Below are 26,770 nucleotides of genomic sequence, written 5' to 3'. Positions count from 1 at the left end.
TGGAATTTTATTTAAAGGAAAACAAAACCAAATAAAACAGCAACAAAAACAAATAAAAAACCTCTTGAAAACTCAGGTTTTACTCTTGGATATTCCCATCTCTCTCTAAAGAGAGTGCTTCAGATCAAATATCCCACATGTGAAATATTCTTTGAAGAAGCAAGTCTCAGTGAAATATTTTCACTTTGAATGCCACATTTTGGTGAAATGGTACTTCCTTGAAAACGTGCCAGGTGATGATGATGATGATTACATCCTGTGCTGGTCCCCAGCCTGCCCCATGGTCTTTCCCACCCCAGAAGCAGCTGTGTGGGTGCTGCTGGCAAGGGGACACCACTGCCACAGGGGATGTGCCTGAGCCCTGAGAGAGCCAAAGCCAGCCTGTGGGAACAGAGCTGCAGCACCAAGCGTGGATCAGGGCTCTGCAGGCCACACAGGACTCTTGGGAAGAGCACTGGATGTGAGATTAATCTCTGGATTTTGGTACCTGTATCCACGAGTTACCTGTGAATGACAGTGACGCCTTACAAAAAGCAGACCCCCTCTTTCGTAAATTCTTGGCAACACACTGCCATTTATCTCTGTGCTTATATTGGTGCAGAAGAACATTTGATTTTTTTTGTCCAGCTGAATTCCTTGAGGCTTCCTGTGGTTAAAAAAGAACAGTAAATTCTGAAATTTAGAAAAAATTAAATGCTGTTATTCTGAACATCAGCTGGCTGGAGATACTGGCAGTAACTTGCTTTTAACTCTAACATCCACAGTTCCTATTCTGAAGCTAAAATTGGCACTGACAAACTTTGGCTATCCTGACAGTCCCACTAAAATCAGTCAGACTGTTGACATGAGTGATAGCACACAATATATTGTAGTTTATTTGTGGTTAATGATTTATAGAATCACGGATTCTCAGAATTTGTGTTTGAAGGGTTTTTCCTTAAAGCTCGTCTCATTCCCCTCCCTGCCATGGGCAGGGACACCTTCCACCAGCCCAGGTTGTTCAGAGGTAACTGTACAGACAAGCACAGGATGTTTATCTGCCTTTTGTGAAGCTGTATGATGGCACAAGGTTTGAGCATTACTAAAACATCCCTTGTCTCTGGGCTCACACACTGGAGGGCGGGTTGGGGAGGGGTGGGACACTTGCTCACTTTCTTAACCATTTCCCTTCTGAGTGAACCAGGACACAGCTTTGCATGTGGGTCAACATCCAAGAAAAGTGAAATTAATTTGTTCAGAACATAAAACAACCATTTCTTTGCTCACAGAATTTGTCAGAGAGCTGCCTTTCTCCTTCATTTGCTTTACAAAATGCTAATTTTGCTTAACCACCGACACACAGCATTTTGTAAAAGAGAGCCATTTTATTCTCATTATGATGTTTATGTTAAGAGGAAGAATGAGCAGCTTTGTGACAAGAAAACATCTGAGTTTTCCAAAGAAGAGGAGCAAGCTGGCTGTCACGTATTGTTTTGCCATTCTCCTATTTGCATATCAGAGTGATCTTTGTTAAAGGTTTGCAAATGAAACACTTGAGATCCGTTTTTGGTCCCCAGCTGAGGGCAAGAAGTCCTGGCCAGGATGGCCACAGAGGCAGGAGGACATGGTCCCAGTCCTGCTCACGTGCCATGGGCAATGCCAGCCTGGTGCTCACCCGTCTCCCTGCAGCTGCCGACATGCTCGGCTCTGAAGGAACATGGATTTGCCCACAGCCTTGTCTTAAATGCAGAGCTAAGCAGCTGTCTGGTATCATCTGTCATAACCTGTTCTCAGTATCCCTGCTCTGTCTCGCCAGAGGTTTTCTGTCTGCTGTGCGAGCTGTTCTGCTCCCTCCACAGAGGGACAATGTTTTTCCCAGGGCGAGCTCTCCCCAGGCTTGGGACCATGGCTTGGGATGCAGACAGCAGCACCCCTCCTGTGATGACTCAAGGCATTGGGAAAGTAGATGGGGATGTATTTCTGACATTTGCCACCACCATGGAGTCCAGGGGCAGACCCTGCCCTGCCAGTGGCACCCACCCAACAGGGTTCCAGCATGACACACCACCGTGACAGACTGGGGACACTCCCCCTCCTCAGTCCTCAGTGGACTTTGAATATCCACCTCCGCCAGGAAGTCCAAGAACTGGCCTTGAGCTGAGTTGAGTTTCAGGCTTTTATTTATTCAGGTCAATAGTTCTTATTTCTTTGATGCTGCTCTGTGCTCACCTTTTGTACATTCATTTTACCCTCTTCCTGTTTTATATGTTCCCTAAAGCCACCAAATCAGGAAGGATGGGTTTGGCTTGCTGAGCCTCGATCTTTCTGTCCATCAAACACTTGCCATCTTGGGGACCCAACTGTTTCTCACCAAAGAGCTGAAAAGATGCTTGCACTCAACCCTTACAGTCACTCTGTGCTCCCCATCCTCACAGGATCTCTGCTCCAAAGGGACAAGATTGATGCTTCCTCCTGTCACCTACATCAGGCCTCTCTTCCTACCGCTTCAGCCAATGTAAAACCCTTCTGATGAGCCGGGATTAGGCCTTGCTCTTTCTTGAATCGGCTGATCATTAAAGGAGCCCTCCTAATGGAGACACATTAGTGATTTGAGAGGTGAACCATTTGCTCTTGTGAGTACAGAACAGCACCTGGGATGGCATCCATCTGAAAGGTGATGGTGCACTGATCCCCAGTAAACTCTCCTGGTAATCCTGATTAGGTGCTAATTTGAGCTGCATTTTTTCTGCTCTCTTTCACCCTCATTTTCTCCTTGCAGGCTTTACAGTTTCCCTCCATTCACTATGTTCCTCTCCCAGGAAGGCTGTGTTGGAAGAGCAGATTAAACCTTTACACAGGTAGCTGTGAATAAATGTCTGTGAGAATTTGCTACCTTCCAGCAGTTTTAGCACATCTCTTGGAAAGCGCTTTCTGTGTGTGAAATACAGCAGGCACCATCTCAGCTGATCCAGCAAACTCCATCTATGGAGATGTCACCTTCTTTCTGTAAGTATATTGAGTCCTCTTGATACTGGTTTTTGTTTGCTTCTTTTGTTATTTCCTGTTTCCACAGGCTGATAACTCTGAAAATCAGTCCCTGAACAACAAATCGTGGGAGGGCTGGTTGTCTCTGACAGAGCTGCAGCACCCAGACATCAGCCATGGTTCTACCAATCACCAACACATCTTTGGGGAAAGGCTTCTGTCACACCACTCTGTTCAGCATCCCTTTCAGCAGAACTAGTGCAGGCATCTCTACAAAGTTTTTTAGGCCTCATTCCCAGTAGCTCTTTGAAGGAAAATACTACAGCAGCTGAGCAGCGGCTGGATGCAGAGGCATGTAAACCAGCCCTGAGAGTGCCAAAACAAATGAGCTCGTACAGTGGGAAAGCTCAGGCCTGCAGCCCAGGGGTGAGTCCTTCCCTCTGCAAATCCCTGCCAACAGGCACACGTTCACTGCAGCACAGCTTGGTTTGCATTCTCGTCACTGGACGCTCTGAAAGGCCAGATTCCCTGACACTCAGGTGCAGTTCACTCCCCTCTTGCTTGTCCCCACCTCCTGAGAGAACACAAAGATGAACAGAAAGGAATGTGGTAAGGGTAGATATATGTTCGTGTATTTAAAAAACAAACAGGAAAAAGAAACAGCATGAGTCAATGGTAAAGCAGTTACAGAAAGGAGCACAAAAATAATCTCCATGACAGCACCAACATCAAAGGCTGTGTGTGATGGAAGGGCACAGAAAGTACCATTAGACACAGATGAAAGCCTACCTGGGAAGGGGAGACAAGGGAAAGCAACAGAGCTCGGTCACAGCAGGTGTGGAGGTGACTCCTCAGGGGCTGAAAAGCCTCATTGCTCAGAGAACAGTTGCAAGAGGAGAACAGGCAAGGCTGAACTGCTGCCTCCCCTCTGGGAAAGGGGGCTGACCACTTGGCTGAGGAGCAAGGCAGTCTCTGCAAAGTTTCCTTCCCTGCCACAGCCATGGACGAGCTTTTGGTTCCAGTGGTACATTTCTTGACCTGTTTCTATGGAAAACCCCAAAGAAACAAAGGCAGGAGCCCAGTGTGCATCACAGCGGGCCCGTGCTCTGCCGGGCACCTCTCTGGGGCCTCCTTTGTCTGAAGCCAGTATTTCAAACCCCAAACCTCATGCAGTACATGAGGATGGCATTGGTGCTCACAGCAACCTGGGCTTTGGACAGAGCCAGAATTGTTTAAAGAATATCTGGTTTATATAAGCCAGAATAAAAAAAAAAAAAAGCAGAAGACTAGTTGTATTTGTTAACATCAGCATAGAGGTAAGTGCAGGAAATAAATGGCATATCTAAGGACTCAGGGGGAAGGTGGGAGGGGCACAATCTAGGAATACGTGGGTCTTTTTGCCAGAACCGTAGGTTGAATGTTCCTATTTAAATATGTTGTTAACATCTTTGTATAATTAATTTCTAAGTTGGTCACCATGGCAGCAATGGCAGACTCACATGAATGAAAATAGACTTCAGCATAGATGAGAGCGGAGAATAGCTGGAAGTTGTTTTTGCCATCTCTATTGGTTTTGGATGCACTAGTTCCCAAAAGAGTGAGTTTCCCCAGCAAGGGCTGATTCCTTTGCCAAGCTGCTGGGAGCTGGGCACCCTCTTCCTGCCTGGGATCACCTCCCAGGCATGGCACAGAGCTCTTTTTCATCACATTGAACTTAGGACCCAGACTCAGATTTATTGCCATCTTCCCAGGTTTCTTTCTGCTACTGATCAGCAAAGACAAATTTGCTCCCACAGCAACACAAACTACCTGCCTTGTTTGTTTAGTTGGCACCTGTGTAAGGAGTAAGCGAGCCCTCATCCTGTATCCTCCTAAATCCAGCAAAAAAAGAGAATCCCACCCGGCTCTGGAAGCAGAGGGCTGATAGTCCCCAGGGACATCACCCAGCACTCAAAACATCATTTCCAAACCCTTCTGCCGGAGATCTCAGAGGAGAACAAGGCAGGAAGAAGCTGATGACGGCACAGAGCTGTCACCTCAGCTCTGGCACTGGCCTCCAACCCCCTCATCATCCCTCCCCATCAGCTGTGTCAGTCCTGTTTTCAAGGATGGAATATTCACAGCTGGAGAGGGGAAAGCACAGACACCCTTTGGAACAGCTGAGTAGCTGGACATTAATTAAAACAGATCTAGGGATATTAAATTATCTGTGACTCGTTAATGACACTGCAGAAAGCTCGCCAGTGAGAGAACTATAATGTTGCCATGGACTTGTGGCACTGGCAAGGATGGCAAGAACAGACGTGGATACCAGGATGTCTCTTGCACAGAAGGAAAACCCCGAGTTGTTCCTGGAGTTCTGTAGGAAAGTGTCTGTCTGTGATGCTGGAGCCACCACGCAGGGCCATGGAGGGAACACCAGCAGCCTCTCTTTGCTGACGCCATCTGAATGGCATGGTGGGAATGGGGCTTCCTCTAACTCTCTGCCTTGACTTTCTCCTTGAAGAAAATCTGGTGGAAGATTTACATTTGTCTATGTTAACGTAAACAGAGAGTGGAAAAGGAAGTTTACACCAAATAGAAAGAGAGACAGCTTTCCAAACAGGCTTTTTGCTGTGAACCAGCCGTGCTTGGCTATCCAGGGAAGGTCCAGGAGACAGCTCTTTGCTGGGGGGTCACATGGGCACAGGATGCTAGGGATTTCAGTGCTGCACTCAGAAAAAACTGATTGAGATCAGACTCATCGGGGATTAGGTAAATAAACTGCTTTCCTGTTCTGCAGAGAGAGAGGCTGGACGTTCCAGTCATTAGGTGGAAGAGAAAAAAACAGCTGAAAAAGGAAGGTAGTGTCAGCCTTCATCCATTCCTAATCCACAGGTACCGAGCAGCAGCACCAGCAGCAGCATTTCTGGACTGTCAAGGATGGGTTTTGTGAGAGAGATGATCTCAGGACAACTGACTGCCAGTCTCAGGGCCTTGTTCCTCGGCTGGGCTGGGCACCTCAGAGTGCGGGGGCAGCTGGTTCATGGAGCACATTGCTGATCTCAGCTCACACTTCTGCTCACGGTGGGACCCCCAGGTGCTGAGGTGTAGGGCAGAGTTCAGGGGCTCTCTCTGGGTGCATTGCAGCGAGGTGAGGGCCAGGCTGTGCCCCCAGCCCGCCAGGCCACAGAGCCCCTCTAGCGCAGGCTCTGCTCATGTTCTCACCAGCCTCCTGTGGCCTTGCGGCTGCTGGTTTCCTCCCTGGTTGGTGTCGTGGCAGTGGTGCACACACCAAGTCCCCAGACAGCCAGTTACGCAGCCAGGCAGGGGGGAAACCAATATTTGTTTATTTCACATTTTTTTACTTGTTTCTAGGAAATTGAAACACGACTTTTATCAGAGATAAATTTGCTTCCGTAACCACGAAGGTTTCTGCCAGAGGCAAGTGCCGCCTCTCTAGGAAGGGAAGTTCAGCCAAAGGCTCTTCTAGGCTTGGTTTGTTTTCCAGACCCACTGCAGCAGTTTTCTAGTCTTTTGACCAATTTCCATGTAATTTGATAGGGACTGAAGCATATTCACCAGCTGCAGGTTTCACTGAGGAGAGGAGGCAGGAGCACAGCCAGGAGGGACCCCAGGCACTGGTGCAGTGGACACCGCTCTGAATGGACAGATGGACACTGCTCCAGACAGATGGACACCACTCCAGCAGACAGATGGACAGACAGTGCTCTCCAGCCCAGGCTCAGTCCTTGGGCAAGACAACTGCCTGGTTTAGACCTGCTTCTCATTTTGCAGTCTGCTGAAGGCCTTGGGATTAACGAGGTGATAACTTGGGCTCCCCAGTACAGCAGCTGGGCCACAGCCCAATGAGCAGAAAGTGAAGCACCAAACTATTTATGTTCCAGTTCCTACAGCTATTTTTAATAGAGCTTCAGAGACTTGCTGTATTATCCTGCCTTTTTAGTGTCTGTTTCTTTTCTTAATCTCATTTCCCCTGCCCTTTCTTTATCTTTGGATCAATTTATACCATCCTTTTTATCATGCTCTAATCAGAACACACTTTATGATTTCAGATAAATGTAGTCATGGTAATTTTCCACTCCATTTAGGTCAAGTCAGGATGAAACAATTTTTTTAAATCTTATCTAGTAACCACCAGAAATGGCTCCTTGTTAAACTGTCTGTCCCCTTGCTTTTCTAACTTTACTAGATTTTAATGTCAACTGTCAGTCTCCTTTTTTGGGTTCTTCAGGAAATTGGTTCTGCACTGAAAGCCAACCCGTCAACCCTAGGAAGAGCAGCAGGGTGGTCCTTTTTCTGGCAGGGGGTGGCTGATGAAGCCCTTCCATCCCTTGGTCCCACAGGCACAGCCATCCTGTGATCCCCCTCAGGCCACAGCAGCTGTGTGGCATTGGCCACACTGCCACATGTTGGGCTGTGCACAACTCTTCACCATCTAAAATTGGCCTGTTGGAGAGGGGCTCCCCAGCACCTACAGGCACAGGGAGTGGCTGGAGGAGGGCTTTGCCAACAGCTCATGCAGCAGCCACTATGACAATCTGCACTAATCCACAGAGACTTGGTACCAGCCCCCCACATCCTCTCTGACAAGGCCATGTCTGGGATTTATCCATTTGGGAGTGCCTTGGGAGTGGCAGCACCGGCTGGGGAGAAATCCTGTGCCTGAGCTCTGTCCCAACAACACAAGCCCAGGTTTCGCTGCCGTCACACCAAGGGTGCAGCTGTGGGCGCTCCTTGTGACCCTGCCTGGGTTTCAGTGTGATGGTGATGGCACTGTTGGCGTGTCCTGTGACCTCGGCTGGGGCTCCACTTGCTCTCTGCAGCCAGTTGAAATCTGCCTCACTCTTCTGAAGTATTTGGAGCAGGACTTTGTTAGCTTTGGGTGACACATGCTGCGGTTTAATAATATCACTGAGAATAATACTGCTCAGCTTTGCGCAAGCTCACAGAATGTTAACCATCATTTCATTTGATATTGCATGATTTCAAAAGCATTTCTGTGCCAAATTGTCACACTGCTCCTCTATTCTGTCCTCTGAGGATGGCATTGGTTCCAGCTTTGAAGTGCAAATACCAGTCCCAGAGCTCCCACTTCCTTGCAAAGGTTAAGAACACATTTATCTGCTGTGCCTGGCTGGCTGGAGAAGGGTAGGAGATGGGGGCTGGAATGAGGGCTACAGCTCAATCCCAGTTTGGCTACAGCGGGCTTTGGAGCTCTGCTGGTTATATTGTCCCATATTCTGTTTACATTTGAGGGGTTGTTTTATTGAATATTGCAGCTATTGGCAAAGATATGTTCAAGACTTCTGAGGATGTGTGAAGTGAGGACAGAAGTATTTGGGATAAACATTATTTTTAAACCTCAGTGTAATTAGGGCAATTGATCATTTTAACTTTAAAATCACAATTGAACTGTTGGCCAGGGTGCTCTGAGGATGGACAGTGGAGCACGGGATCCTCTGCAGAGGGGGAGTTGGACTGAGTTTGGGGCACCAGAGTTTCGGGGCAAGGGACAGCTCCTGTCCCGTTCCGCCCGATGGGCGCAAGGGGAGGGGAGGGAGGCTTCGTTTTGCGGGCAGCGCTGAGCTCCCAGGCAGAGCCCGGAGGATGCACAGTGCCTCGCTGCGGGATGCAGTAACGGGACGTGCCCCAGCGAGGGCTGCTCTGCCCGTGCCAGCCTCTCGCCCGGCTGCCAGCACCCTCTCCCGCGCCTGCAAGGGCACAGGCATTCCTTCCCAACAGCCCTGCTTGCCCTCGCAGCACGTACAGCTTCTTCTCGCCTGACTCACGGCCCCTCCCCGCAGCCCCGGGTCCCCCTGGCAGCCACCGGGGAGGCGCGGGCACGGCGGCTCACGGGGGACCCGGGCAGCTGCGGGGGGACAGCGGGGACACAGCCTGGGGACAGCGGGGACAGCGGGGACAGACCCTGGGGACAGCGGGGCACAGCCTGGGGACAGCGGGGACACAGCCTGGGGACAGCGGGGACAGACCCTGGGGACAGCGGGACACAGCCTGGGGACAGCGGGGGCAGCCTGGGGACAGGAGGACACAGCCTGGGGACAGCGGGACACAGGCTGGGGACAGCGGGGACAGGCTGGGGACAGCGGGACACAGGCTGGGGACAGCGGGACACAGGCTGGGGACAGCGGGGACAGCCTGGGGACAGGAGGACACAGGCTGGGGACAGCGGGACACAGGCTGGGGACAGCGGGGACAGGCTGGGAACAGCGGGACACAGGCTGGGGAGAGCGGGGACAGCCTGGGGACAGGAGGACACAGCCTGGGGACAGGGGGGACACAGGCTGGGGACAGGAGGACACAGGCTGGGGACAGCGGGACACAGGCTGGGGACAGCGGGTCTGCGGTGCGGAGCGGACGGGCAGGGCAGGGCAGGGAGGGAACGGGGCAGGGCGCAGCTGGAGCAAAGCCGCCTGCCCTGGAGGGTGCGTGGGCCCGGCACGGCCCTGCAGAGGGACGGCAGCTGCCCCAGCGCGGGGCTGGGCTAAAACTGCCCCGAACGCATGAGATACCGAAATTTTGAGATGGTGTCCAAAGGGCTCATCATATTCAGTGCCATCATCTCTTTGCTGTTCACATATGTGAACTCCTCTAGAATAAAATAAAATCTGTGCTCCCCAGTAGTCTGCAGAATTGAAATTCTGTGGATTACACCACAGATATTGCTGCCTGGCAATTAAAGGTGGCAGCACTAGGCCCAAGAGTGCTAAAATCAAAGGGAAGCAAAAGGGAAATTACTTGGTAATGCTTTTATTGGGTTCTAACAGCTATCAAACCACAGCACAAATGGCTTAAACTGTGTAACTTCAACTTTCAAAATGAAACTGGAGTGGAAGAGAACAGACTGCCTAGGCATTAATCTCTTGTCTTTCACTGAGCTACCTGAGACGTAACAGGACTCAGTGCCACAAATCCCTCTTTCAAGGAGCCACCAGCCCCTACATGATGAGGCCATGAGCCCCAGAAGGGTCAATGAGGTGCAATGAGGTCATTTAATCTGAAAAAACTCTCTAAGATCGTCGAGTCCAACTGTTCCAACCAGCATTGCCAAGGACACCACTAAGCTATGTCCCCATGTGCCACATCCACATGGCTTTTAAATCCCCCCAGGAATAGGGACTCCACCACTTCCCTGTACAGGCTGTGCTTGGGTTGGACAGACATTTCCAGACAGGAATTTTCCCTAATATGCAACCTAAACCTCCCCTGGTGCAACTTCAGGGGTTTCTCTCTTGTTCTGCTGCTTGTTCCTTGTGGAAGAGACCAAAAACCACCCAGGTCTTTGCTGATCTGGGGATGGGGGGTAGGTTTTTAATTTATAAGCTATTTGTGACTTACCCAGGGAAGGCAGCTCATATATAAGGGGACTTGCATCCAGCCCTTGCCAGATTTCATGCGTCCTGCTTTTACAGAAAGAAAAGATAATGTGATATGTCCTTATGGCTCTCAGCTCCTCTTGCCTCAGGGGTGCCACTGACACAATGCTGGAAAAGCCCCGTGCTGAGCCCTCCTACCCAGTCATGGTTACGGCAGCAGCAGCTCTATGGAAACAGCTCTCGTGAAAACTGATTTAATAAGTTTGGAGCAGTTGGCTGTTTGTTTTGGTCTGTGCTATAACAGGGGAGAGGGGAACTGTTCGTTTGGGGGTTTTAAGATTCCTTCTACGTACAAGTTAGGAAGTAAACAGCCTAAAGACTTGAAGTGAATGTTATCAGGAGTATGGTGCTCTAATTATAATTGCATAACTCATATTTCAATTTTATGGGAATATTAAAAGGATTCCTGGGAGAGTTTTGAACAGTCTAAAAGTGCAACAGCACAAAACCCAATAAACCTTGCCTTCTTTTGGAGGACATTTCCTTAAAGGGCCCAGTTCAGCTGCCAGGGCTGCACTCAGTGCACAACTGAAATTTCCTCAAACTCCCTAAAAGATAAACTGCTTCCACACTAGAATTTTCTCCCCTCCACGCTATGGAGTAATGATAGCTTTTGCTGTTGTCAGGGCTGGAATCCAGAGGACTGTGTGAGTGGATGCAATGTATAAATATTTTCAGTGCACGCCTGATTTGTATAGAATGCAAGATGTATTTATAGCCCTCATGAACACAAGATGGATGTGAGTTGAGAGGGAGCCCTGTCTGTGTGGGCAGGAACACTTGCTGACCTCCACAGCAAGTTCAGGGGGGGTTTGAGGGGCAGGAACATCATCAAACTTCTCCCCCTTTGCAGTCCTGGAGCTGCTGGCAGGTCCAGTTACCATGGGCAAAGCCGGGAAGAGCCAGGATCACAAGAAATCATTCTGTAAAACTGCCACCCCCTGAGCTGTGCTTGCACATTTGGGGTGAATGTGGCTTCATGTGGCTCATACCCCAAGCACATACCCCACACACATTGCTGCTGGGGGCAGGAGGAGAGTCCTCTGAGCTCCTCCAAGGGCACACAAAAAGCTCGTGGCACAGCCCAGTGTGTCCCAGAGGGCACATGTCCTTGTCCCAGAGCAGAGGAGTAGGGAAGGCCACTCTGCACCTCTCTGCCCCTATGGTAGCTGTCCCAGGAGCTGGGAAGCAGAGCCTGGATGCAGGTGCTCACAGAAGTGTGTGCCCATGGTGGTGTGGGAGCAAGAGGAATGTCCAGCAGCTTTGCCCACACCTGAACCAGGCAACTGGGGCAGCCTCTGGGGGAGGCGAACAGAGGGAAGGGAGGTTGTCTAGAGGAGAGTGAGGGTGGCCAGGGTGGCCTGTAAGGTGGGAGCGGGTCCCTGGAGCACCATTTCTGCTGCAGCCCCCACAGAACCAAACTCCCAGAGCAAACATGGGATGGGAACAGCCTGGAATGCCTGACAGGCACATCGGGTCTGAGTGTGTGGGGCTGGGGTCAGCAGGTGTCAAGGGCCAGGGCAGCCTGGGGAGCACAGGGCTGTGGGGTGCACAGTGTTGCGGGGTGATGGGGAGCACTGCTGCTGCTCACAGGGAGCAGATGTTAAAATAACACCACTCCCATCTCACATTGCTCTGTTGATTCAGAAGCCTTAACTAGAGTTTCCCAGCCCTTGTCCCCTCTGATATCCAAATACAGCCTGCAGGAAATACTGCCTGTGCTCCCTGGAGTGGCGGAGAGGAATGGAGGGAGGGAAGGAGGGAGGCGGGGGGAGGATAAGTCCCAGCTCCTACGCCCATGGCCTGGCAGCAAAGAGCTGCAGCCCCTTGATCCCATGTGGTCCCCCAGGTCCCCTCAGCCCCTAAGATTCCACAGGTCCTCAGGCTCCCCACCCACACCCCTGACTTCTTCAGGCTTAGCAGAGTGAGAAAGACAAAATGTTGAAGCTCTCATTCCCACTAGGAAATAAAAAATGTCCTTAATATCTGGGCTATCATCATCTTTTAGGTCTTCAGACACTGCCATTTCATTACTTGAGTATTTGTGCTTTAACTGCTTCACACCCTGAAGCACTTTCTGAAAGGAATTCATTTGGGAATCCTACTTCTCACAAGTAGGGTCCACTGGCATGAGCATGAGAGGACACCAAGAAACCTGAGTAAATACCCTGGCTTGCTTCAGAGCTTCACTGCTTTTAGTTTCCAGGGTTAAATGAGTTTTCTGAATCTCCAGTTGTTGTTCTAATGAAACTGCAACATACTTACTGGGTTATTCATCTCATTCTCCACGTGCTCTCAATCCTAACTCAGTCATAGTGACAGCTCCTGCATGGGAATATGAACTCAATCAAAAATCATGCTCTGGGGTTGTAAGCCTTCCCAGGAAAGGATTAAGCCTTGCCTACAGGCAAAATTACATGTAATATTAACAGGTGTTCATTCTATCATGGTAAATTTTAGACAAAATAAAGCTCAATGAATCATTTTGTGTAACACAATGCATTGCTTAGTTTTATATACTGAGAACCAGGGGATTAACTGGGAACTGGAAACCAATCTGAAACACGCGCTTGTGTTTAAATGCATGCACTAAATACAGGCACAGATTTGGGCACATGAGAACGTTCCTGTGACCTTTCCTGTTCAGCCAGACACACCCTCCCTGTGTGTGCAGGTCATGGCTCCAAGCACAGCCCGGCCAAGAGCTGGGGCTGGGGGATCCTGCAGGCAGGGGATGATTTTTGGGTAAAGTGCCACAAAGAGAGCTCTCCCCACCAAAATGCTGCTCTCTGGAAAACACACTGACCTCAAACAAACGCCTGCTGGTCACAGAGCAAACGCTCCCACAACTTTGTACAGTTGTGCCAAGACATCTATGCAAACGCTTTTATTCAAGTTTCCTCTGTTTTCTCTCCAGAAATTTTCCATGCTTCTTCAGCCTATGCTAAGCTCAAAAATGAGGAAAAAGCAGCTAACCCTAGAATATGTTATTACCCTTGTGAGGAGCACAACTGCGGTTGCACTGGGCCAGAGGAACTCCCCAGTCCATGGCAGGGGGAACATAGCCCTGTGCTGATGCTCATGGCGTGAGAGGTGGTTCCTTCTCACAGGGGGAATGCCTGGAAGACCAAACCAGACCCAGCTGGCCTTTGTTACACAGGAGGTGAAGCAGTTTCAGGCCCAAGCCAGTCACTGCCCTGGCTGCAGCCACTGCAATCTGCGTCACTGGAGGAGTTGGGGTTCCTTGGGGCCACACCCTGCCTTGTGCCAGGGCCGTGTGCCTTTCCTTGGTGTCACAGCTTTGCTAATCATCAACTGCCACCTCCCCCCAGGTGAGACACCGGTGCCAAAATGGGGCTTGTCCCCTGCACCCTTTGGGGCCTGGGAGCCTTCCCCCTGCTCATGCCAGGACAAGAAATCTGGTACCACAGAGGGGCAAATCCTGGGGGCTGAAGAGCACTTCTGCCCGAGAGAATGTGATTTAGATTAACTATTTTTAGCTGGATCTAGTGGGAGTTGAAGAAGGAGAGTGTCTTCCAGGAGATGCAGAATACCACGCTATATTGGGCGCCAAAATCGGAGCAGATGCTTCCAATTACACTTAATTCACCTCAATTATAGAAAAAGTAAAAAAAAAAAAATTATAGTTATACTAAGAATATCCTTCCTCTGAAGTTACAAGTATTTGGCACTGCAGACTGCCCGCACTGAAGAGCGGGGACACTGTGACATAACCAGCCCTGGAGCAGTTTGGGACCCTCTGCAGACCCCTGCTGCTGCTGCCCCAGGGACACGGGGCTGCTGGCAGGCGGGGCTCACTTCACACTCCGTCTTCGGGACAGTATATCCAGTGTCTGTTTCCTGGCATTAACCAGCTTTGTGATGTATTAGTACATCCTGGAAAAAGTGTTTTGTTAGAGTTCACATAGTAATATGGTCTGGTGCTCACCCTGAATCAGACAGTGTCACAAAGACAACACTGGGTCACCCTGTCCAGGTGACCAGAGGCTGGGACTAATGCCTGGAATCACAGCCCAGCTGGACTCACCACAGCCACAGCAAACAGTAACAGTCTGTAACATGCTTGAGACTGGGAGATGTTCCAGTGTGCCCATGTTTCACACAGTCATATCCTTCCTGGAGAGAAAGAACTATCCCAGCTTCCTGGTGGTGCATCCTAGGTAGGCAAAGGAGCTCACATTGGCACACCGTGACTGGTCTTGGATGGTACTTCCTCAGTGCCAAGTCATGAGTCACTTTTTCCTCTGGCTTTTCCCTCTGACAAACTCTTTCCTACAGTCATGCTGCCCTTTTTATCAGCTGGAGACAGACATCAAAGCCTGGGGTTTCCACCCGCTGCTCAAGGAGGGCAGGCAGCTCCAGCTCAGGCACCAGGGTATCCCTGTTCAGCTCTTGGCTCTGCTGCAGCCAGGGCCTGCCAGGCACAAAGGGGCCCACATCCCAGCCCTGTGTCCTACCAGAGCCCTGGCCCCCCAGGCTCTTCCAGCTCTCCCATGGTCCCAGCCCCACCTCCAGCACCCCCAGGACCGAGACTGCCCTGGGCCCCCATCCTTGAGCTGCAGGCTGGACAGGTTCTTGACATTTTGTCAGACTTAAGGGGGAGAAAAAGCCGTTCAGTCAGTGCTGATTTCCTAATTCAGTGTAACCTTTTCATATCCAGGCTAAGGACAGCTTGACATTTTGTCTGCAGCCCAGGGAGAGGCTACAAAGCCTCTCAGCTCTGCTCCTGATGCTGCTGCACGTCTCTGTGACACATTGTGCATTGTCAAACATTTGGAAAATATTAAACTAATTTTTAAAGCCTTTGTTCACCCCCTTGAGTCATGGAAAACCTACAGGGCATTCCACTCTACTCGGCCCACTCCCCCCCAAAATCCTCCAATTTACAGCTTCCCTGGGAGGGTGGGCAGGCCCTGGCACAGGGTGCCCAGAGCAGCTGGGGCTGCCCCTGGATCCCTGGCAGTGCCCAAGGCCAGGCTGGACATTGGGGCTGGGAGCAGCCTGGGACAGTGGGAGGTGTCCCTGCCCATGGCAGGGCTGGCACTGGATGGGCTTTAGGGTCCCTTCCAACCCAAACAGTTCTGGGATTCTCTGATTTTCTCTAAAACATCAATATAACCTTTTCAAGACAGAAAGCAGAAAAAATACGTGTTACCCTTAGAGTAGGCACAAAAAGGAGGTCATGTCCACTTATATATCACTGTGCAAGTTCTGCAGAAGGGAAAGGGAAAGCTGTGTTTCAGAGATGGAATACCACCAATCTTGGATCCCTTCTCCTGGCTTCCAGTGTGTCCAGGACTCTGCTGCCTGAGCTCCCTCCAGCAACTTAACACATGGCCAGTAGCCGCTTTGTCCTTACCTATTGCTCTGCTCAAAGGGAAATATTATTTAACATGGCAGAGAAGCCTTTGAAAATAACATCTTGGATGAATTAACATTTCATGTCTATGCTTGATTTGTTGTCCCTAGATAATGTAACAGGAACAAGCTTTTGCCAGACTCTCTCATGTACCCTTTATGGGATCGTGGGACCTTTTAAAGCCTCCCTTCATCTGAACATTCTGCAGGTAGTGTTTCTCCAAAAAGCAAAGGTATCTTTCACCTTGAATTAAAACACCATGTGGGAGATTAAAGGGCAACTTTCCTTCCACTTTTCTGACATCCCTTTTTGTTCCAGAATCAGCCTGTGTCCTGTTCCCTATTGAATAAGTTGATCTTTTTCCAAACCCTACAATTTGCAGAGAAACTTTGCAGGCTGATTGTCCCTCAAACTGGCTGGAGTTGTTCCTCTTTTAATAACCATTTTTCAAGCTGCCAGCAGCTCTTAAAAGTAGTTTTGGATTAAAAAGGAAGGAAGACATCCCAGGACTTCATGTTTCTAATTATGCTCCCAGAGAGCCTTGAAATGACTTTCATGAATCTATACCCACAGCAGCCAAGTCTCTTGCTGCTCTCCACGTTTCTGTCCTGATACAAATCTATTTCCTTTAATGGGACTATTACTGTTTTTAAAAGGCTTACATAAGGGTAGAATGGAAGCCAGTAGGTGGTCTCCAGCTCACACCTCTTCCTTTATTTCAAATAGCTCCTGAAGGAAGAAAACCAAGTTAGTTAAAATAAGGCCAAAAAGTCTTCTGTACACGTAGGAAGAAAGGCAGCAGATGCCCACCCATTGTTTACCCCTCAGGCCCCAAGATGAGATGAGCTCCCAAAGTGTTGTGAGTGCTGAGCTTCCCGAAGCCAAACACCCCTGGTGGGCCCAAGATTCCCATTCTCTGCAGGTCCTGGGTCCATCCACTGCCTGAAAGGGAAGTGAAATCACATTGGCCATGCCCAGCTGGAGCCCAGTGCTCCTCAGCAAACCCACAGGAGCCAGCTGGCAGAGTTTGGAGAAAAGTTATTCCTAAATAATTGTCTGCATTTACAATTAAGGAAATTGTGTCCTTATAACAACTTCTCTGTTAAAGGCTGGATTTAGAAAAAGGCACTTTGCACTTAACCACATCCAGGTCTTCTCCATGCCTGTACTTCTCCCTGGCACTCATGAGTAACACAGGAACTACAGTCCATGTTGAAGACTGATGCCAGCTCACCAGGTAGCCTACAAATACGATGTCTTACAGAATTTTCACGTGAAGCGAAGCGTTGGATATTATTCTCAGATTCACTTTTCTCTACTAGGCTTCTTGGCAAAAGTAGAAACAGGATCATGAGAATATTTTTTATCTGGTTATCTGTCTCTTGACAGCTACTGAAAAAGAAAAATACAGATGTTTCTTTAAAACTGCAAACAGTTTCAGCCATGAGAGGGGCAATAAACAATACAGGTTCATAAAGGAATTGAAATACAGCTTTGCAAATAAACTCATGGTGAGGTGTCTCTGTGGATGGCTTCTGGAGAGCAGGGAATAAGGAAGTATTCACTGAAAATAACCTGTGTCTTGCCTTGGAGTTACTCCAGTTCTTGTTCCAAGTTTCCTGCTTTCATATCTTAGAGCAGAAGGAAGGAAAGAGTGGTGCCTGCATCCCTGCCTCTGCCTCTTCCTCTTTGGGCAGTCCCTCCACCTGAGCCCTGGGAGCTGGAGGGAGCTACTCTGCTGCCCATGCTCAGCTGTGGACATTTTGTGAGCAAGTTATGAGCTCTGTTCCTACTTCAGGAGACGAATAAACTTCTGAAAGCCATTTACAAGGGTTTATGTGTGTCAGTTTTATTGCTGGTGCAGTCTCTGAAGCATTCTGAGGTGGAAGGAGCTGGCAAGGAGTTGCTGCTGCAGTCCCACCTCACCAAAGAGCTGTGGTCAGCATTCACTGCAGGGCTTGCTGAGGCTGGACTTGGGAGCTGGGGCACAGGCTTTGCTTCAGAACTTGTCTGACAACTGACCCCCAGCAACAGCACCTGTTTCTGGGAAAAAGCTCTCCTTAAACCTGCTCAGAGTGGGAGACACAGAGGGAGAAAAGGTAACTCTTTAGAGGAGTTGGCACTCAGTATGAGATGCTTTTGCTTTGGCACATTCTCTTGTTCCCTACCAGTATAACCATATGGAAAGTCCCAACTGGAAGTGCTGTACCTGACCTGTGTACCTGGCCAGGAGCTGCCACAGGATAGCAATTCTCAGCTCTCATGCTCACTTGCTGAAACACAAGTACATTGCTGTGACAGTTGGTTGGGTTTAGCTCAGCTTTGAAGGACCCAAAATCACACTGCAAAGGGAGATGCTGCTCGCTGGCACTAATGCTACACGTGCTGCCATCCCACCAGCTCCAGAGGCTTCCCACAGCCTCCTTGCATGGCAGGGACACGTGGAACAGAGGCACGGAGGAGTCAGTCCAGGGGGTGACAAAGGAGCAGCTCTGGGGCACCAGCTGCAGAGGGAACAGACAGCAGAGACTGCTTGAACACGGGGCGAGAGCCAGGGGAGGCTGCGGTGCAGTGCTGAAAGGAACCTGAGCAGCCACTGCATGAGAAGCAAACGTTCCACGTTTGGGTCAGCTCCAGAGCTCTCTCTGGTGAAGGTGAAGCATGGCAGCCATTGAGACCCACTAGTGAGGTTCCTGCCCTCTGACGAGTTTTTCTCTGGCTGGAAAAATCTAAGATATTACATAGAAAATCTAATTGACATAGGACTCGTGGCTGTGCACAAATGATAACCTTGCATTAGGGGTAGGGTGAATAAAACCCTCACCTGGTGTTAATGTTTGCACGTAAGGAATCGTAAGGAAAACCTCATGCTGACTAATGACACAGGTATTCAGGACTAGAGCAAACAGCTGTGAATGCTGATCAAAGCAATCCATTGTCTCCACCATAGGCTGAATAAAAGTTCATCTTTGGCTCACTGTGAAGCTGTTGTACTTTAAATAAAGTGGCACAGCTGAATCTGAACAATTCATTGCCATTTGCTCTCAGGATCACTGTAATTCTCTCTTTTGCTTTTTTTTTTTTAGGGGATCCTTGCTGCCCAGCTATGTTTCCCAGCACGAGCAAGGTCTGCAAGCTGAGGTTTTGGGTCTAAAACAGCAGCTGCCATCAACCAGGGGTCGCTCTGGTGGGTCTCCTTCAGGGCATGTTGCTCGCACAGTGCCCTGGCCAGGTCGGGTCCTCCCGTTCCCTGTTCCATGCGGTTCAGCAGGTGAGTGTGTCCTCAGCGACATCCTCGGCTTCATCCTTGCCTTCATCCTTGGTTGTGCCTTCAGCTCAGTCGTCTCTGGAAGACCTGCTTCCTCGTGGCCCAGCTCTCCACTATTAACAGGATTTAGCTAATTAGCTGTGAGCAGTGCTGTTTTCCCTCACCAATGTAAAGGGTTTACTATTTTTATCTGACTCTGGATGGTTTTGGTTCCTAGGGGATTAAGGTCATAGGGCACATATTTATTCAGATGCTGGAATTCTTACATTGTTTTTCCATTACTCAGTTGGGAAGGAGGAGCCTCAGCCTTCAACTCCCTCTTCCTCCCCTCTGGCTGCTCGCCCTCCCTGCCTCCCTCCCTGCCTCCCTCCCTGCTCTGCATGGGAAGCCATTTCCTCTGAAACAAGAACGTTCTCTACTTTCACTAGTGGTACAGAAACCAAACAGCTTATTTTTAAACACAAGTGGTGTCCAAGTGAGCAACAGAGGCATGCAGCCACTCCATACAGTGCCCTATTGTTTATCTGCAGCAGAAGAGTTTATTCTAATGCATTTTTGAAGCTATTGCTTCCATATGTTGCTTGAAAGCAAGGGTTCTGCCTGGCAGGGCAATGTTATTTTCCTTCAGAAAAGCTCTCCCTTGGTACAACCCCAAAACCCCTCCACAACCTGAACTCACAACACTTACGATATTTCAGTGATCCCAATGCTTTGAAGTACAGCCTGAAAACATTCCTGATACATACATACCTCTGGTTAGCTGAATCCCACAACACCTTAGGCTCTGAAAAGGAAGTTTCCATCAGTAATTTTAACACCAGTGGAATCAGAGCATCATTTCAAGAGTTGCCCCTGTATGGCTATAACCATTTCAGGACTGGCTCCCTGATGGTGCTTAACTGCAGTTCATGAGGGATTGACTGCTTTCTGGTGCAGAAATCACACATGCTATGAGGCATTTTCCTCTGGTGTGCAATATTTAAACATCCATGTGGGATATGAGAGTACCCAAGTGAGCAAGGCTTGGCTTTAGAACTGCACCTACTGCAAAAACACTGAGATTCATGATGAGCCTCAGACCATGCAGGAATTTCTGCAAGAGTCTCAAGGTGGTCCTCATAGTTCTGCTTTCTGCTCTTAAGTTAAAGCTTTACAGGTTTCCATCTATTTTCCAGATGAGCAAAGCTACTGATCAGGACCTTCCCTGCACATCCACTGACCCGCTGCTGTGCAGTGGAGGGCCTTGCAAGGAACACGGAGAGCCTGGTTTGACAGAGGATCCCCAAATACTGTGGTGGAGTGGACAGGCCATGCTCCCACACCCTGGTCAGACGTGCCATAGAACTCATCTCCCGGTAAAATTTCCCACAGGCTGATGGCTCTGGGCTCAGGAAAGTTGTGTTGCTGTAGCTCAGATGAGGTGTGTGTCTTTTGTAACACAACTTTGGCTGAGGATCCGAAACCTCGTCAGGTTATGGTTTAGTCCTGATTTTCTCTTCATGCTGAGCTCATCTTTTATGATAAAATAATTTACAAATTATGGCCTGTTTCCTTCCCACATAGTAAAGGCCAGGTTGGACAGGGCTTGGAGCAACCTGGCCTGCTGGAAGGTGTCTCTGCCCATGGCAGGAGGGTGGAATGAGATGAGCTTCCAACTCAAACCATTCTGTGATTCTGTGATTTTATGAAAGCACACAGGTTGTTAGTCTTTAAAGTTCCGAGTCTGCATCAGTTCTGAGTCTTCTTTCTATCTCCTTCACACTGTAGGAGAAAAAATATGCTATGAGATGAAAATGATTGGGCAAAGAAGGCAGAGAAATATGGTACACATTTAACAATAATATTTCTATATAGAATTCCATAGTGTATTGAATCTATTTAATGAGTTTTCTAGATTAAGTAGAAGTCTGGGGAATTTTTATTATAATGCCATATCCCACAAAAATATCTATGGTCCTGGGAGAACAGACATCATGTTAATCTATTTCTTTAATGTTAGGTGATTAGGTAATAGCCTTTCTGCAGCAATGTTACACTGTTACTCCTTGTGTAATTTAGTTAAAAAGTTCTGTTCCTCTAGGCCTTCTCCATCCCAGCCTCAGGGCAGGGTAAAAAGGGTGAAAGTGCCGGTGGCTGTGCAACCTACAGGGTACAGACTAAATTTATGGTATTCCCTACACTTAACTACATTGGGATATTTCTATTTTTATATATTTTGTATGCAGGCAGTTCATGAAGGGATGAAGAAGACCAGCTTCATGAGGAATAGCCCCTGCTTTGCCAACCCACAGCTATAAGAGGCCTGGACTCCTCGATTCTGCCGGGAGCTGTGGGGAGGCGCATCCGACCCAGCCTCCCTCCAGCTGGTTTCCACACACACGGAGGAGTCACTGCCTGCTCTGTGTCTTCACCTCAGTGTCCCACCACTGTGCTTCACCACACAGTGCCTGAGGTTTACTTATAGATTTGAGGAAAATCAATTTTCTAGAAAAAATTAGGTACAGAAAAAGAACTGGAATCATTATGCTGGGTTAGGAACCCTATGGAGACAGCAGGTTTGAACTAATCACACGGACAGACACCCAAATTACATCATAGCTCTTGCTTGAAAGAAACCAAATTCTGAGAAACATGAAGTGGCTTAAATTATAAATTAGTTGCTTCTGTGTGTGAATTATTTGCTCATGAGACTGGGAATTCCTCGTCATTACCTTGTGAAAGCCTTGGGAAGGGGCCGGGGCAGTCCCACAGATTCCTCATCAGCTGCTGCTGCCACCAGCAGCACCAAACCATGTCCTGGTGCCCCCGTGCAGCACCTGCAGGGGTCCAATCCCCATGTCCCTGCTCGTGGGACTGGCCAGACCCTCCAGGGCAGTGGGACCCCTCCGTGGCACCATCCCCCAGCAGCTCCCACCCTGATTGCCCCCGTTCAGCACACAGTGGGGTCACGGAGCGGCCAGCCCTGCTGAGAGCTGTGCACCAAGGTGCCTGAGAGTCCTCCACAGACATCCAACAACAATTTAGTAATTTAAAATGGCCAAAGGAGGGTTAATTCTTCTTATAATGAAAATCAATGGCCATCTGACAAGAGGGTTTTAAATCTTTTCATGAGGAAATTGCTCAGCAAAAATGCTTAATTCCCTTAGTGTGCCACCATGCATCTCACATCCCCCCCATGGTTTTCTGGGTTTTCTCTTTGTTTTTAGGGAATTGTTTGTTCTACCAGGTATAAATGGGCAATATAATAAATCCAGCTTTTCAAAAATTAGTATATAAATATTGTGATACCTGCCATGTGAATATATTAATGCTCAACAAGCTCTGCTTTCTCCTGTGACTTTTTTCCACAGGAATCCCATGACACTGTGGTCTTGGTGGTTTTTTCTTACTGTTTTATATGAAAGTGAGGGATTGATACCACAGAGCAGAACTGGGCATTTCTTAACATCCCCTGAAGTCCCTCTTTGTCTGCTTTCTGGTAGAATCAGCTGAAAGTCCTCAACTTTTCTTTGTACACTCTTTTCACACTTCACAAGAGCTGGAGGAAATGTTGCAGTTCACACCTTGTCTCACAGGTTGTTACTGGGTTCTGGGAGATTGTTATGCAAGAGAATGACCACTGGTTTGCTGTTTAGAGGTCCTGCTTTCTTTAATCTGTTCCATACATTTATAAAATTTTCCATTTCACACCTTTCTGTACATACAACTTTTTGCAACAGAGACTAAACTTTAGCCAAGAGCAAACAGAGACAGCTCATCCCCAGCCAGCAGAGGCCCAAATCCAACTGCAGTAAGTTTTGAATGCTCTCAGCAGAAAATCAGGGTCAGAGTTGCCCTGTTGCTCTGCCAGGGAATGGCCAGGTGGGAACAAGGTAAAGGTGTTTGGCTTTGAAAGCTGCGGGTCCTTACTCTTTTATGACGATGACAATGGTTTTTAGGTACTTTTTCACTTTTGTATCAACAAAAGATCCAGGAGATAGAACTTCAGTTTCACACACTGCCTTAGAGAGCAGGACAGGGAAAAGCCAAAGGTTTTCCTGCTCGTGCCAAGACTGTGTGTCTGGCGGCTGAGATGCCACCCTTGCAGCACGGAGCCCTGCCCGCCCCAGGACAGATGGACAAAGGCTGCTCAGCCTGGAGGCACATTGCTTTGCCCCAGCATCAATGACCTCATGAGCTTTCTCGAGGCTGAGAGGGTTCAGACTGGGAACACCTGAAGCAAACCCAGGGGAGTCAGAAGAGAGTTGCAGGGTCGTTCACTAAAGCTCTCCGTGCTGGCACACAGCCCCCGTGCCATGGCACTGCCATCCCGATGGCTCCTGGTGACACTCCCCACACACTGCTGTCCCTGCTGTCCCTGCTGTCCCAGTAGGAAAGCTGAGCTTGAAGCACTCAGGGGAACTGAAACCCACCATGGCAGCACCCCATTTATTGTTGTATTGGAATAAATTGCTACTCAATCCATATTTCTATTGAACAAATAAATGGTGTTGCAGCCTTCCAACACCCCAGGCCCAACCTTTCCCAACTGCTGTTGCTTGGAATGTGGCTTCCTGCTCCCAAGGGTGAGCAGTGCTGGGAATGGCACGTGTGGATTTCCCAGGCACTGTCCACCTTCCTGGCACCGCTCACAAAGGGTAGCGGCCTCGTGATGAGCAGTCACTGTGCCCTCCTCCAGGAGCAGCTGCACCTCATTTATATATGAAACACCCCAAACACAAAGTCTATACAATGCTTTGGGATTTCTCAAGGAGTGTTTGCAAGGTGTGACTCTTTATGAGCTGTAAAAAGTAAATATTTGGATAGCATTTAGCAGGCCGGACGGATCTATCTGGGGATAAATCCTCATAAGGGAAAGAACTGTGAGAAGAGAATAAATATGAGAAACACAAAGAGCTGGAAGAATCTTTTATTCAGCAAAATGTTTCAAAATAGGAGCAGCAAACAGTTTGGGGGTAGGGCTCTTGTTTGGCTTCTACAATAGTACTTCGTTTGGCTGAAGTTTAAAAGGTCAAAACTCTCTGTTAATCTTTATTTGGCCAGTGACAAACACTGAAAGAACCATCTTAAACACGTGTAGGTTTTGTTTTGCCTTGCCTGTTAAAGGAATTCTGGTAAGTTTTATTTGGAAATGTGTGTGACAACACCAAACACTGAAAGAAACACCTTAAACATATGGAGGTTTCATTTTGCCTCGGCTGTTAGAGGCACTCGGGTAAGTTTCACTTGGAAATGTGTGTGACAATACTGCAAAGGCAGACAGAGATTAAAGACCCACAGAAACTGATGACAGCCCTGAGGCTGCCGTGACAACACCTATGGGATGCCTGATAGGAAACACAGCAGTATAATGGCAGAGCTAAGCTCTACTGAATGACACGGTTAGTCACAGTCTCAGAGGCCTTATGTGAGGCTCCAGAAAATGCAAGAACAGACATATCACTGCCCCTGACCCACAGTTTGGCTCCAGATCCCACTGTGGGCAAACCACTGTGCCAGTAACCTCCCAGTGCTCATACAGTGACTGCTTGGCTGGAAATACGTTTTAAAGGATGAAAAAACACTTACCTCATCCCCCTCACTCACATTAGCTGCTTGTGAAGTCTCCAGAGCATCCACGTGCCTTGGATTGTCTGTGTCCAGTGACAGCAGCCACGGTGCGCCAGAGCTGGGCAGTAAGAAATGCCTCAGGATGCAGCTCCATTGGTAAGTGAGCAATTGTGTGGCACAAGTAAAATCATCCCCACCCCTGACCGGCAATGGGCTTTTGGCAATTTCTCTGCAACTGCCTGGACTTGAGAGTGACTAACATGTCTCATGGTTACTGTGTAAACACCACACACACCCAGGTACGAGGGGACAAGGCAGCGTGTGGCTCTAGCTGCGTTATCCTGAAACACTCAGAAGGGAAGAATGGGGAAGGTGATATTAACTGTCCCTGTTGTGCATCAAATCTTTACTGAAAGGGTGGCAGGGGCTGCCCAGGGAGGTTTGGAGTCCCCATCCCTGGAGGTGTCCAGTGAAGGTCTGGACATGACACTCAGTGCTCTGGGCTGGAGACAAGGTGGAGATTGGGCACAGACTGGACTCGATGGTCTTGGAGGTCTTTTTCAGCCTCAGTGATTCTGTTACTCTATGAAATACAGCTGACATAGCTGATGATGATTATCAGCATGTACTTTTCTTATTGCTCGAGAGACTTTGGACACAGGCCCTTTATCAAGCTCTGTGTTGCTAAAGGAAGCCACCCTATTGAGCTGATGCCAGCAACACCTGGCTGAGAGCCCCTGGGTTATTGCTGGGTATCTGGGTCTGTCTCTCACATTAATATGCAGATGCTCACAGGCTGTCCAGGCACCACCTTCCCGGGATTATGTTACAGTTCTCACTGAGTGCTCTGTGATACTTTATACAGGAAGCTGGACTCCTGAGATACTGCAGAAGTGCTGCAGAAGCAGTGCAGCTGCCTCCTGTTACAGGAGGGGATTTGTGAGTCCTCAGTTTTATTCCCACATGTACCAGTCCTATTCTTTAGGATGCCTTTACCTGTGGACTTTGTCACTGCATGGTGGCAAACACTGACACAGCTGCCCAGGGCAGTGAAGGTGCAAACTTCACTATTTGCCCTTTCCCTGTTTGCAGTGGAATAGTGCTGCTCCCCCAGCCTCACCTCACTGCAGGAGCTGCTTGAGGCATCCACTGCCAAAGAACAGCAGCAGCAGCAGCATCTCACTTCTGTAGCCTCGAGCAGCTGGAAGAAATAGAGCCTCACTGAAGACACCAGCCTGTGAGGTCCTTTCTGCCCTGATTTACTCCTGTACACTCAGCATAACGTAAATCACATCCTACCCACTGCAAAAGCCACAGAATCACAGAATGGTCAGAAGGGACCACCCCCCTGCCATGGGCAGGGGCACCTTCACCCGGTTGTTCAGTGTTCCACCCAATCTGGCCTTAAACATTTCCAGGTATGGGGCAGCCACAACCTCTTTGGACAACCTGTTCCAGTGCCTCACTACCCTCAAAGTGTACACTCTCCCTCCTGTCCACCCTGGCTGTAAGCACAGGACAGCAATATCCAAACAGTTTCAGGCACACTGGGAAACATTGTGGTGCAGCTGGAAATTGTTTTTGAATAACAAATTCAGTAGCTATATTTTATTTATTTGTTTTAAAGCAGTGTTTTCAGTGCATAGCGTGGACTGCCAATGGATTCAGTGCTTGTTGGGGTAAGGGACACCCACTCCAGGAAATACAAGGAAATACATCTGTGTCATAGACCTGATCAAATGGCAGCACCTTAAAAGAGAATTTTAAATAAAAGAAATGGCATTTGTAACGATTATAGAAAACAGTCCATATCTGTCCGAAGTTACATTTGTCCTTGTTGCCTCCCTCATGGCTTGGAGTGTGAGCAGATGCTGCTGGTCTCTGCCACCCTCCAGAGACAAAACAGGCAGCACCTGTGTGCTAGGCTGTGAACAGCTCCGATGTGTATCACCTGTAATTTCAGTGTTAAACTGATCAGTTGCAGCTGCCCAGAATCACAGCAAAAGGCTTTAAATACAAGTGGCACTGCAGGTGTGGGACACTGAGATGGGAGTTTCACCCTGAGGGAAAAATCTCAACAGCTCATAGGGCCAATCCTTAGAGATACTTAAAGATATTTAGGCTCCATATCTAAGCAAAACCTGCAGACCCTGGGCTCTGCTCTGCTGACTCCAGTGCCTCAGGGAGCCCCCTGCCCCCTAGGACCCTCAC

General features: G+C 48.9%; 1 long non-coding RNA gene across 1 annotated transcript; it reads left to right on the top strand.

Moving 5' to 3' along the window:
• Nucleotides 1-22,327, top strand: LOC125329730. The gene is made up of 4 exons (XR_007205247.1): nucleotides 1-2,985; nucleotides 18,828-19,012; nucleotides 20,185-20,364; nucleotides 21,235-22,327. It is a non-coding gene; the product is annotated as an uncharacterized LOC125329730 (long non-coding RNA).
• Nucleotides 22,328-26,770: the final 4,443 nt, after the last annotated feature.

The sequence above is a fragment of the Corvus hawaiiensis genome, chromosome 8 (assembly GCF_020740725.1).
Source record: "Corvus hawaiiensis isolate bCorHaw1 chromosome 8, bCorHaw1.pri.cur, whole genome shotgun sequence".
In the NCBI taxonomy this organism is placed as follows: domain Eukaryota; kingdom Metazoa; phylum Chordata; class Aves; order Passeriformes; family Corvidae; genus Corvus; species Corvus hawaiiensis.
The sequence above is the reverse complement of the archived record's forward strand: the minus strand, read 5'-3'. Positions and strand labels throughout refer to the sequence as shown.